At 51.8% G+C, this 10,994-nt stretch overlaps 1 protein-coding gene across 3 annotated transcripts in view; it reads left to right on the forward strand.

Annotated features, from left to right (window-relative positions):
• Positions 1–10,994, forward strand: part of Rftn2 (raftlin family member 2) — a 55,104-nt gene that overhangs the window by 13,026 nt on the left and 31,084 nt on the right. The window lies entirely within an intron of this gene.

Genomic DNA, 10,994 nt, shown 5'->3' on the forward strand with positions numbered 1-10,994 from the left:
AGTTCCAGGGTTCAGAGAGTAAAACACAGCTTACTCTCTGGTACTGAAAAAAAAAAAAAAAAAAAGAATAAAGAATAAAGAAAGAAAAGGAATCAGCATGGTGTTCCCTCAAAAAACTGAAACTAAAAGGACCGTTGTGTCTGCTAGCACTGAGTACAATCTTGCAGATTCAATGGCCCCAAACCCCTGGGAAGCACGCACACCCGCCCGTGTCTTCGGAGGCCTTCAGAACAACTAAGCTCTGCAAATGGCTGCGCTGTCTGTCAACCGATGACTAGAAATTGGAATGTGGCGATGTGCAGAATGGGACGGTATCCCCACGCGGAGAAGAGTGGGCTCGTGCCATCTGCAGGACAGCGAGTGCACCTCAGGACCCTTGTGCTCAGCAAAGCAAGCCACACTGCGCGTTAAGGTGAACACTGCGTGGTTGCCAAATCTAAGCTAGGATGGAGTAGGGAGACAGTAAGGAGCCAGAAGTTACACTTGCAGAGATGGCAGGGGAGGGGAGATCAGAGAGGAAAAGGGAATGGAGGTGAAGGGATGGGAAGCAATCGAGACTGCTGCACACACGTGCACTCCTCCAAACGACACACGCATAGTAAGTAGGATGGAAGGGGGAGGGGAGCAAAGGGGAGGAAGAGGCAGTGCCTGGCCCCAGCTCCCACAAGAATGCAGTCACTCTGGGCCGCAAGTGTGTCCTAATTTTTAAAAATTAAATTAAAAAATTCTAAATGAAAGGAGATACAAGGAAAACTAAAACTTTAAAGTCTGTGGATATTTTATTTTAGAAACAAAAAATGAAGGAGAAACTGTCGCTTACCCTTTGACACGTTTAAATTTTAATAATAAAAACCCACTTTGCATTTGTATAGTTGTCAAGGCAATTGCAGAATTCTTTCCAGGGTTCCTAACAATAGTCCTGGAAGACACTCTAAAGCTCCTCCAAATCGCAGGCATTATTGTAAGAGTAACCAGCTATCCCCATCAAAACGGTAAACAACGCCCTGTGTTCCTTGTCTCACAGCCCCAAGGGCCCGGTGGGGGTCCCCGCAGCTGTTGGATGCCAGCCCAGACCCCCTCTTCTCGCATTAACATGCCCCCCCCAGGACCGGAGCCGGCCAGCCTGGGACAGGGACCACACCCAGGGCGCAGCTCTCCTATCCTGCCTCAGTGCGCCCGACCCACTTTCAATCTCACTACGGCTCTTTGACTGCTGGCGCTTCATGGGGATGCTCTCTGCCAAGGGCCAGCCCCTCTCCTCACTGCCAGCTCACCCGCCTTGAATGGCAATGGCGCCTTTCTGGCAAGGCCCAGCAACTTTTGTCAGACGAGTCCCAAGGAGGACAACGTAAGCGTCACCGAGCCCCCTGCTCCCTCACCACCAGCCCCCTAGTGAGCAGCTGACCGCAGCAAAGGTGACTTGGGGGCCAGCCTGGACCTGGGCAAGTACTGACCCAGAGCGTCCCTGTGACTGACAAAGGCGAATGACAGTCCAACTGAAAGACACCTGGGACAGGTTTGTGTTCTCTAAAACCAAAGAATGAATTTTAGGAACAACAGAGGTTAAGAGCAGAATGCATTTATTGGGGGAAAGAAAGCTTCTGTCTGAGAGAGGGACAGAAGGGGGGCCCAACTGGGTTGCCCAGGAATCTTCTGTTTTGGGGAGTTTTATAGAGCAAAACCATGTGGTGAGGTGGGTCCAAGGTGGAGAACATGGGAACTTGCTAGGTGGGCCTGAGATGAGACTAAACTATGGTCAGCAAGTAAGGTTACAAGCACCATTGCCCAGGTAAATTGATGAAATGCAGGACCGAATGGGGAAGCGGGTCACGCAGCAAGCGGGCATGAATGCGGGACAGGGGTTCTTCCTGTTGGGTTTGGATCAGCGACTCTTCCTGGCTTCCTAAGGTGATTATCCACCCCAGATGCTTATCCTGAGGGACGTAAGCGTTTGTTTGGTCTTTTCTCCTGAGGTCTGGCCCACAGCAGCAGTGTCTTTCTCTCCCACCGCTGCAAGGTCTTCCACACTGTCTCTTTGCGGGCCTGGCCCCATCTGACTACCTGTGTGTTTCTATCTAATGTAGCTGCCTACAACATGGTGACCCAGGTGGAGTCACAGGCTGTGTCAGCCTTCACAGGACTTGCTCAGAGTGAGCAGTGCAAAAATACTTGAATTTATTAGCATTTTTAGAAACTGGGAACTACTGCAGAAGAATCTAGCTTAGCGAGTGTAGCTGTCAGCTTCCTGTCACCATGACAAATACCTGACACTTTTAAGGAAGGAAGATTCCCGGGGCTCACGGTTTCAGAGGCGTGGCCTTTGCTCTGTTGCTTGCCCTGGGGAGCAGAAGCTTCGCGGCGGGGGGCTTGGCGCAGGATGCCAGCTCGCCTCCCGGCAGCCAGGAAGGGGAGGGCCCAGCTCTGTCCATAGAGCAAGGCCCCCTCAGGTAAGGCTCTGAACATGGCCTCCTCATGCTGTCAGCCTGGCTACTCAGTCAGGGCCTTCATGCAGCACAGTTGGTGACCTCTGACCGAGGGAGTGGGCGGGCCGACCCCTTGGAGTTCTGGGTTGGCTTGTTTTTGGAATAGATCCAAATCTCTGCCATCATCTTTTCCTGGAAATTTTTGTTTTGTTCTCTTTTGGTGTTTTGTTTTCCTTTGAGACAGGGTCTCCGAGTCACAGTCTTCCCGCCTTAGCCTCCCGAGCGCTGGGGTCACAGTGTGCCTCCACACTCAGGTCCCTAGAGACTTTTCAAACCAACAGTGATTTTCTCGGTGCAACTTTAAACTCTCTCCGCGGGGCCACACGCCACAGGATTAGTGTGTCACACACGTCCACTCACTAGGCAGCAGGCTCAGGCTCCTGGATGCAGGTCCTGCCCCAGCGACCCTGTGGGGTTAGTACTGGGGTTCATTCTGTTTCAGAGAAGGCCCAGCGGCTTGTCCCAAGTCACACGGCTAGTCGGCGCGGACAGGGCTGACAGCAGTGCTGGCAGAACGCGTGACTCTGAAGGCAAACAACATGCTGCTTCTCCCTCCGCGGGAAGGAGGGCGGCACAGGCAGCTTCGTTCTAGGAGCAGACACCGATTCTCCAAGTCACCCCAACCGCATCTGAGCAAGATGCCACACTTGCCTCACTTTGCAGCTGGGGAGACTGAGGTGCACAGAACGGGAGGCTGCTGGGGCTGCGACCAGGGCTGCGACTGGACCCTGCACGCTGGGTCCCCAGTGTTGGTCCAGTTTGCCACTGCCCTCCAGGAAGAGCTTTTCAAGTTCCACAGAGAGGACATCTCCAGGCGGGCATTGGGTGTTTATCAGACACGGGTCCCAGGAGGAAGTACTTGCTTTTTTTTAATTTTTCTGAAAGAACAACATTTTATAATTTCTTGTTCTGATTGTTCCTTTGAAAGAATACAGATGGGCCGGTCCGCGGACTGACCCATAGTACTGCAGGGCAGATCCCTGCTGGAGAGGGTGCCTGCCGGCACGGGGGACCCAGAGGACAAGGCCGTCACTCGCATGTGTGCCAACACGTCCACTGCTGTGGAGATGCAGTGTTTTTTCTCCTTTACAGCTTTTCTCAATCTCCCCACGTGTCATTAATTCTGCCTGGAGCTTTCCAGCGTGGGAGCTTCTTGCATTAACATTTCTTTTGCAGCCTGAACTCAAAACAATGCCATGCTTCGTGGAAAATGAGGGGGTGTGAGTAGACCCAGAAGCAAGGTGGAGGCTGCAGACCGAGTCCTCGCAGGCGCCGTCCCTACCTGGACGGGGCCTCTGAGCAGCAGCCTGCCCGAGGCTGCCTCGGCCCCCCCCCAGCTCTGCAGTGTCAGCCAGACGAGCAGTGGGGTGGGTACTGGGCCTTTGCTTGCCACATCCTGGCTACCTACCCCCGACCAAGCTCCACTGGGCAACTTGGCACTGGCAGGCTGAGTTAGAGGCCACACACAGAGGGCAGAAAGGTGGCCTCCCCAGACCCCTCCAGACCCCCATCCATTCACAGTTAATCCACACTGATCTCCTCTGCCACCCCATTTCCCTTTTCACCAAAGACAGGGCGGACTTGCAGCACACAGGTATAGGAGCACACTAAGTTTTCCTTGTGCTGTTTATTTGTAAGAAAACTTCCTACTTAGGTAAACAATTCTGCTTTTAGGGTTATTTGAGTGGTAACAATTCTTTTGGAGTAATTTTATTTTGGTTAAAATGAAAAGAAATGGACTAAGGAGATAGCTCAGTGGACTAAGCACCTACTTAGGCAAGCACAGAGCCTGGGGATCAATCGCCAGCACCACAGGCCATGCCGGCCCCACCCCCAGGCACCATGAGCCAGCCACCAAGACCAGGTATAGTGGTGCACACCTGTAATCCCAGTGCTGGGGAGGCCGAGACTGGAGGGTCACTATGAGTCCAAGCTGCATAGTGAGATAGTAAGACCCTGTACCAAATACATTTTTTAAAAAATTAAAAGAAATGACAGCTAAAAAAGCGCCGGTAGAGCTGAGATGTGGCCCTTGCAGTTAAAGCCACAGTGGGTGACTATGCCCAGGTGACTGCACCCCAAAGGCCCCTGATCTGGGGAGGCTGCACTTTTCTTACAGAAAGGTGGGAGGTTTTTGAGTGCTCCTTTCACCAGGTAAGGAGCTCCTTGAGTAGATTTTTGGGGTTGCTGACAGTCTGCCTTCTAGTTAAAAGGAATAAATATGTCTCGCTTTTTGCCGTTGTTCTTTACCATATGGGTGTTCTATTGTTGTTGTGTTTGTTTTGTGACAAGGTCTCCTTATGCAGTCTGTGATGCCTCAAACTCACTTTGTAGCCCAAACTAGCCTCAAACTGAGGGCAATGCTCCCGCTTTAGCCTCCTGAGTGCTGGGATCCCTGGTGTGCGCCACCCAGCCTGGCAGAACCCCATTTGGACAGCTATCTGCGGTTTGGTGGGGAGTCCTCTGGCACCCTAGATTGGCTCTGCCACCCATGCCCCTCAGGGATAGGATTTGACATTGTTGGAATTGGACCAACAATGTGGCAATCAGTGTGGATTAACTGCAAATGGATGGGGGTCTGGAGGAGTCTTGGTGGAGGTCATAGGTGTGGAGTGACAAGGATGTGGGTCAGTAAAGAAAGTGACATATTTGCTGGGGATATAGTTCACCAGCACAGCGCCTGCCTGGCAAGTGTAAGGTCATGAGTTTGATTCCTGGTTCTCCCAGAATAAAAGAAAAAAGGAAGGAAGGAAGGAAGGAAGGAAGGAAGGAAGGAAGGAAGGAAGGGAGAGAGAGAGAGAGAGAGAGAGAGAGAGAGAGAGAGAGAGAGAAATTTGGTCTTCCAGCACATAAAGTAAGGGCTTCTGGGTTTTTTGGGTTTTTTTGTTGTTGTTGTTTTGTTTTGTTTTGTTTTGTTTTTGCGGAACTGGGGATTGAACTCAGGCCCTTGCTTTTGCCAGGGAAGCGCTTTTTCCATTGAGCCATCTCCTCAGCCCCAAAGAACTGAGCTAAGGAGCACGCCCCCAGGGCTTCTGTTTTGACACTGGGGGCTTCGATTATTCTGCTCTTAGTTTAGTACGAGGTGAGAGAAGGGCGTGGAGACCCAGCCCCTGCGCCAGGCAGCGTCTTCCGCCCTTCGCCAGAGGTCAGGCAGCTGCGTGGCCTGGGAAGCCTCTGCTTCCTGGCTCTTCCTCTGCCCCTTGTCATTTTGGCCCTGCAGTTTGGTTAGAGCCTCAAGTCCAGGCCTGTGAGGCCTCCTGCTGTGCCCTTGTTACCTTAGATCACATTTGATTCCATATGAATTTTCAGACATTCTTCTCCAATTCTGTAGAAAGTGCCACCAATAAGTAATAATTTAAAATTTTAAGAAGAAAGTTACACCTCGATCTTCTCTAAACTTAAAGCCAACAGTTAAAAAAAATCTTTGACCTTGGGCTAGGGGGATAGCTCCGGGTCGTAAGCACCTGTCTGCCAAGTGCAAGGCCCCAAGTTCAATCCCTGGTACCAAACCAAAAAACAAACAAAATCTTTGGCCTAAAATTATGAAACTCTTAGAATAAAACAGACAGGAGCAGCTTCACAATTGGGGATGATTCATTGGGTGTGGTCTCAAAGTGTAGGCAACAGGAGCGAAGCGCACCGGCGAGTTCAGCGGTCTTGAAGCTCTGCTCAGCCGCAGAGGGAAGAGCCAGGCTGGGGAGCGGTGGGAAAGCCCGCAGCTCTGGTGCGGCAAAGGTGCGTGCCAGCGCCAGAGCGCCTTCACCGCCCAGCAGCGAGTGAAAGGCTTCTCAGAGGGCTCTCGGACCTCGCACGCAGGTGACCAACAGCCGGGAGAAAAAGTGGCCAGCACCGCGAATCACGAGGGAGACTCGGGTCACAACCACAAGCAGTTATCACCACACCCCCCCAAGGCAGCTGCTGTCAGAAGCCAGAAAATCTCAAGCACTGGGGAGAACGTGAGCGAGCTGGAGCCCTCCTCGAAGAACTGACACTGGAATCCCTGTGACCCGCTTGGGCAGAGCTTCCCAGAGGTGCCTGCACACTGCTGCGCTCAGCAGATTTGCTCACGGAGCAGGAGGTGGGCGCAGCCAGGGGCCGCAGGCGGCTGCACGCACGAGCCCAGTGCAATCCGTGCCTGCCGTGCACTATTACAGTCCCGAGAGGCAGGAAATCCTGCCGCGTGCCGCCCTGCGGAGGAACCTCGAGGACAAAGCGCTGAGCAGAGTAAGCCAGGCACAAAACGCTGACAGACATCGCACTGCTGAGCCCGCTCGGGTGAGGTATCTAATGTTCCGTGAAGAGAAACAGAAAGTAGACTGTGTTGGCCAGAGGCAGGTGCCACGGAGAAAAGGCAGTTGTGTCGTGGGGCAGGTGCCACGGAGAAAAGGCAGTTGTGTCGTGGTGGTAGAACTCCACTTTTGCAAGCTTGAAGTTTCCTGGAGACCTGTTTCGCGGTAACTCAGTAACAGATGGGCGCCCAGACAGGGCGAGGAAGGGACTTGTATGTGCGTTACCACGCTACAGACTTCTGTGTGTGTTATATTTAAAAAGGCATGAAAAATAAGACACCTTTGACATGTAATCTTTTCATTATGGTAAGATACACATGGCATAAACCTACCAGTTGAGCACCTTTTAAGTCTGTGGTTTGGTGACATTAGTGTGTTCATAGTGCCTGCCGTGCCACCATGCTGGTCCCGCCACCCCTGGGGCCACGTGGCCCTTCACTCACTGAAGAGACAGTAAGACAGCTACACGGAGGGAGCCGCGTGTCTTGTGGGAACACAGAGTGATGAGGCCCATGGGGTCCCAGAGCAGAGGCAGGCGAGGACCCAGCAGAGTGGGGTTTCCTGGGATGCTCCGCAAGGTGGACTGGGCTCAGTGTGTGATCCACAGCGACAGCCACCAAGCAGGACCGCAAGGCCAGCAGCGTCCACAAGCCTCCAGCTGTGACCATGAGGGAGCCCTTGCATAGAGCTTCAGTGGACTCCCTGCTGGGAGGCCACGTTTCCAACCCCACAGTGACCTCGGCCAGTCTTGGACACACAGGTATCTGCCCATGGGATGCTCAGCTGGGGTCAGGATGCCACTGTGACCCAGATGTGAGCAGCACCCTGCTCAGGGAAAGGGAGGGAGAGGCTGGGTTGCAGCCCAAGGTCCTCACATGGGGCGCAGGGCCGACCCTGCAGCCCAGGCCACGCAGTCTCCGCCCGCCCAGGCTGGCTCCTGTCCACTCCCACAGGACGTGGTGCTGCCCCTGAGATGACTGCACCCTTCAAGGTCCCGCAGAAGTAGTGTACAGTTGTGAACATAAGTGTGAGGGGCCGGGGAGATAGCTCAGGAGAGTAAGCACTTGTCTGGCAAGCACAAGGGCCTGAGTTCAATCCCTGGTTCAACAACAACAACAAAAAAAAAAAATGTGAGCTTATACTCGACTCCAGCATCCTGTGTCTGCCGTTTCCTTTTGTAGCTTCCAATTCTTTCATGCAGCAATCAGAGCTGCCAGCTTCCATGTAGCTCTTTATATGAGCAACCTCATGTATCAATAAGTCAAGGAGCAAAGTAAAAGCTAAGTGCAGCGCTTGGGAGGCTGAAGCAGGAGGACCGCTGCATTCAAGACCAGCCTGGGCTACGCAGTGAGACCCCAGCAGCCTAGACTACCTAGCGAGCCGCCGTCTCAAAAACTGAAAAATCTAAATAAAATAGAAGTGGTGACTTGTGGAGTCGGCGTTTGCAGCTGTGGAGGGCTTGGTGAGATGCCTCACACTACTTTGCTGGTGCAGCCTACTAAGAGGCCAGAAGGCAGAACTTACGCTATGAATCTGTTAATGAATGCGTGGAAGGTGTTTGTAAAATGTATGGAGAACATCTGAAGAGAATGAACCCCAACAGCCCCTCTATCACATGTGATATCAGTCAGTTGTTTGATTTTATTAACGATCTGGCAGACCTCAGTTGCCTTGTTTACCGAGCTGGTACCCAGACATACCTGCCTTAGAACAAAGACTGGATCAAAGAGAAGATCTTGGGGGCCGAGGAGATGGCTCAGTGGAATAAGCGCTTCCCTGGCACGCGCAAGGGCCTGAGTTCAATCCCTGGTTCCGGAAAAAAAAAAAAAAAAAAGAGGGCTTGGTACTGGTGTCCCAATGGTGGAAAGTGACAATGTGGAGGGCGTCGCAGACGGACACAGATGGACAGACAGACGACCCTAAGGTTCCCAGGGAGCCGCCTGCGTCCATTTCTCGGCAGAGGATGGGCCAGACCCAGATGGCGGTGCAGAGCCCAGGTGCTGGCGCTCAGGCGGCTCCGGGGCAGCCGCGGCTTCCTCATGAGGTGGATCCAGGTGGCCAGAGCCCAGCGTGCAGGTCAGGGACCTCCAGGACCCCTCTGGGACCTCTGCTAGGGACCCCACCCGCGGCCAGGGTCAGTGACCAACTGCCGGCTCAGCGGAGCGGGGCACTGAGCTCAGCTCTTACGGTAGGAGTGGGCTTTCGGCCTGCTTCTAGATAACTGCTCTGTTTGTTCCTTTGGTTTGTTTTCTTTGCCTTTTTAAGATTGGGTCTTCTTACGCAGTCCGTGCGGGCCTTGAGCCCCACTATCGCAGGCTGTGCTGGAACTCAGGGATAGTGCTGCCTCAGCCTTCTGAGCTGGGATCACAGCGGTGCACCATGTCAGGCTGGATAATAATTCCTGGGAATTGGACTCAGGGTCTCACACTTGCCAGGCAGGTGCAGTGCCACTGAGCTACATCCCTGGTCCAGTGATAATTCTTATTTTTTATTTATGTATTTATGTATTTATTTAGTAGAGGATCTACAGGGTCTCATTACATAGATCAGACTTGTAGCGATTCTCCTGTTTTCAGCCTCCCAAGCAAGATTACAGGCGCCAGTCTCCATTGCCAATTCAACGAGCCCCGGGTGCAGAGCCTGCCCAGTTTGTGGGGCTGGGGATCAAACCCTGGCCCCTGTGTTCTGCCTAAACAGGCACTTTAGTCCTCTGAGCTATTAGGCCAGCCCCAACCCAGTGATAATTCTTCTTTGTTTGGTTTTTTGTTTTCTTTTTGTTGTTGTTGTTGTTTTGTTTTGTTTTGTCTTGAGGAACCTGGGATTGAACTCAGGCCCTTGCACTTGCCAGGGAAGTGCTTATTCCACTGAGCCATCTCCCCAACCCCCTTCTTTGTTTTTTTGCTTTGCTTTGTTTTTTTTTTGCGGTACCGGGCAATGAACTCAGGACCTTGTGCTTGCCAGGCAAGCATTTATTCTACTGAGCTATCTCCCCAGCCCCCAGTGATATTTCATGATTGTTTATCATTAACTTGAAAAAAGTGCCAGAGAAAATAAAGTTATATAAACTAATGCTGCTATAAATTAATAATATTTTCCCAAAGAGCACATTCCCTTCTGCCCTATTTTGCGCACATACTGGGGCTCTACAATTTGAGCAGCTCCCTTCATGGCCCAGTTCAAGTGCATACCAAGTTCCCATTTAAATTTCATCTACATTTAGAACTTTTGTTTATTTATTTATTTATTTTATTTTTGGCAGAACCAGGATTGAACTCAGACCCTTGCACTTGCCAGGCAAGTGCTTATTCTACTGAGCCATTTCCCTGGCCCCACTTTTGTTTATTAAAGGGAACTTCTGGTGGGCTGACAAGATAGATAGTTCAGCAGACTAAAGCGCCTGCTTAGGCAAGCCTAGGCGAGCACGGGGACCCCAGTTCATTCCCGACACCGCATGCCGGGTGTGGTGGCACATGCCTGTAATCCCAGGCATGAAAAACAGGTTGCAACAGGAGGATCACTACGAGTCCAAGCTGCATAGTGAGACCCTGTAACAACCAAATACATTTTTAGGAGGAGGAGGAGGAGGAGGAGGAGGAGGATTACTTCTGTATAATCTAACCTTCTCAATTCCTTTACTGCATTTATATACACTCCATGAGAAGCATTTTAAGCTTTCAGAAGAAAGTTAAAATGTGATGCTTGTGAAAGCCAATTAGAGCTCCTAATAATTTCTGCTTAACAAATGCTGTCTCCCCTTTCTACTTTTTAGATTGTATCAACTTTATATTTAAGAACTTATGCTTTCTCATTTCGGGTCATACAGACAATCGGCTCTGCAAATTGGTGTTGCTTTTCTGTGTCTTCAGACTATGTTAGCAGAAGTGTAGATGCTCAGAATCTGCCTTCCTTGGAGAGAACCCAGAAGCACTGTACTTCTGCTCTGAGATACACTGATAATACTGCACATCAGCAGTTCATGAGCTCCCTTTTGTGTAGAATCCCAGCTGCTCAGGAGGCCGAGGCAGAAGGAGCACAAGTCTGAGGCCAGGCTCAGCCACTCAATGAGACCCTGGCTCAAAATAATGAAATATGCAGGGGCTGGGGGTTCGATCCCGGCCCCGCCCCCAGGACACGCTGAGACCGCGACTGAGACTGGGCGCGGTGGCGCGCGCCTGTAAGCTCAGCACTTGGGAAACTGTAAACAGGAGAATCAGCAGGAGTC

The sequence above is a fragment of the Octodon degus genome, unplaced genomic scaffold (assembly GCF_000260255.1).
Source record: "Octodon degus isolate 3935 unplaced genomic scaffold, OctDeg1.0 scaffold00025, whole genome shotgun sequence".
In the NCBI taxonomy this organism is placed as follows: domain Eukaryota; kingdom Metazoa; phylum Chordata; class Mammalia; order Rodentia; family Octodontidae; genus Octodon; species Octodon degus.